The following is a 2,721-nucleotide window of genomic DNA, read 5'->3' as shown; positions in this document are numbered from 1 at the left end:
AGAGTACTACATCCTTGATCGTGAAATATCGATTGCTTGTTGAACCCTGTGAATTGCGTGAAAGTAGGATACTCCAAATTCGGGAGTCCAAGAGTTTTATAAAACTTTCTTGATGGAAAAAAATGTGACTGAAAGATCCCGCTGAATTGAATTGGGTCCATGAATCTAAGAAATAGCGAGAATTCTTGATCTCTCTCAATATCTCTCTCAATTCGAAAACCCAGAATTTGAATTGATGTCCTTTCATCGAATCCTCCTAAATTGCATTGATAATTGCATTGATTTATCCGAAAGATTTCACTTCAATTGGAATTTGGTTATTCACTATGTACGAGGATTCCCGCTAAGCATCCATGGCTGAATGGTTAAAGCGCCCAACTCATAATTGGCGAATTCGTAGGTTCAATTCCTACTGGATGCACGCCAATGGGACCCTCCCTCCAATACCAATAAGTCTATCGGATTTTTGTTCAAGAATAAAATCTTATTGGAACGGGACAGTTCATCCTTCGGAACCATATCACATCCCGGATCTGATGAAATAGGATGAATTGAGACGGTATTTTGTAAATACATAATTATCTTGAATATATTAACTATTTCTTTATTTTTCGATCGCCTGGAAAGAACAAAAGAAACATCTTGTTCTTTCTTCAACAATTTCTGATCTCTAGTGGACCTCTCAGTAGGATTCGAACCCAGATGAAGTTCTGACCATCTGTCAGAGAAAAAAGAACGATTCACTCTGTATCAATGGAATCTCATCATCCATACATAACGAATTGGTGTGGTATATTCAAATCATAACATATGAACAGTAAAAACTAGTAGTCTTATTGAGACTAGAACTCATAGGGAAGAAAATAGATTTATGAATGGAATAAAATATGCATTATTTACAGACAAAAGTATTCTGTTATTGGTGAAAAATCTGACGCAATACAGTTTTTCCCCTCAACTCCTAGTAATAGCAATAATAATACTTCCTTTCTCACGCATTTCCATTCACTCACTCACTCACTCTATTCTTTCATTAATTTCACTCACTCACTCTATTCTTTCATTAAATTGAATTCCTAGTATTGGAGTTTTGTTGTTCTCAATTTTTCATTATGCTTAACTAATGTGGTAAAAGAACATGATTTTCATGGTTCATTTGTTCGGAAAATTGTTAATAAGATTTAAGGAAGAGAGAGCAGAGAAATATGAGGTTGGGCTTAGTTTGATTATTGGGTGCTTCAATATAAAGCTTTCTAAAGTTTAGATTCATAGCCTGTCATCTTGATATTTGGTGGAAGTTCAGTTTGTCTAATGATACATTAAATTGAAATTCTAGAGGTTGGAATTAATTACATCTTCAGATCAATTTTCAGAGTCGAACTTGACATTATATGTAGGTAGGACACCAGGATTCATACTTGTGGTATACTTGAGAAACATGTCTTGGTAGTTTTAGGTTTATTAATTTTGTTTTTTGACATTAATAAGTGTTTAGACAAAATTGCAATGGGGTGATGTTTGCATTAAGTGCTGTCCTCTGTGTTCTATATATTGTCCTTGATTAGTCTTCCAAATGAGTTGTTTTTTTTATGGCCATATTAGCTTGTTTCCTATTTATGTAAATAAATTGCACTGTTTACTACCACTTCCTCATTCATCAAATAGTAGGAAGCATTTGGTAGTTTCATTTGGAATAAACTAAGAGTTCGTGATGCTGGTTCTTCTTAGTATCTCTAGTGAGTCACACACACACACTCCTGCGACATGCCTTGAATTGTTTGTTGTGAAATGTTAGGTTCTCTGGTTCTGATTTCATATTTCCTGGCTGCATTTTCACACACACACACACACAGTGACACAGCCTTATGAGAACTTCTAAAGATGGTCGTGATTCTTCAATTTATCTGTACCTTTCTTTTGTAGATTGACATAGCTAACATTCAAAAGAAAAGAATAGGTCAGACATTGTATTTCGCTTTATAGTGCATATTTTTTGAATAATAATCCTGTTTATACCAGCTGTTTTATATTATCTAATTTCAAATGGGTTTGTGTGAATTTTCATTGTAGGTGATAGATCGTGCAAATTCTGCTTCATAGGACTCTCCATGCTACTACCATGTATGAGGTGGATAGGTTCAAGGCTGGTGGTAGTAATGTTTTGAGCAAGGTAATAAAAAATTATGTTCTTTGACATTTTGATCCATGTTAAAACTGGTGATTCGGTTGCTGAATCTTCGTCGAATTGCATTATATATGTTTTTTTATTTTGCTTGATTGTTTGATTGTACTTCTTCATTATCTTTACCTAGCATACCCTTATTGATTTGGTATGTTTTTTGGTGTGCTTTTCAGGATGATAATGGGTGCTGATGAAATTAAAGGAGCAGCACCTAAATGCTATGAGGAACAGCAGTGAAAGCTTATCCAATTGCTACTTAGTGTTTTTCTTAGGCGATCATGATAGATAATCTGTATCTTACATTTTTAGGCAGAAAGTGGCATTTCTTATCAATTATTTTTTAGTATACTTTGCCTATTCAAACTCTCCATTAGATGTTATTAGACACAAGCTCCCACTTTTATAACAATTGTGTTTTAACATGCAGTCTGCAACTTGTATTATTTTTTTTTTGTTTCTACACGTACCTCACAAAGGAGGGGTTAACTCTTTTAGCGAGTACATTTTTCATCCATAAGATTCAAATCTGAAACATTGCT

The 2,721-nt window shown here is 34.2% G+C and overlaps 1 non-coding gene across 1 annotated transcript; it reads left to right on the top strand.

Annotated features, from left to right (window-relative positions):
- The first annotated feature begins 347 nt into the window (after positions 1-347).
- Positions 348-421, top strand: TRNAM-CAU. Its single transcript has one exon. It is a non-coding gene; the product is annotated as a tRNA-Met (tRNA).
- The last annotated feature ends 2,300 nt before the right edge of the window (positions 422-2,721 follow it).

This window comes from Lupinus angustifolius, unplaced genomic scaffold (assembly GCF_001865875.1).
Source record: "Lupinus angustifolius cultivar Tanjil unplaced genomic scaffold, LupAngTanjil_v1.0 Scaffold_1_87, whole genome shotgun sequence".
In the NCBI taxonomy this organism is placed as follows: Eukaryota; Viridiplantae; Streptophyta; class Magnoliopsida; order Fabales; family Fabaceae; genus Lupinus; species Lupinus angustifolius.
Note: the sequence above shows the minus strand (reverse complement) of the source record. Positions and strands in the feature narration are given on the sequence as shown.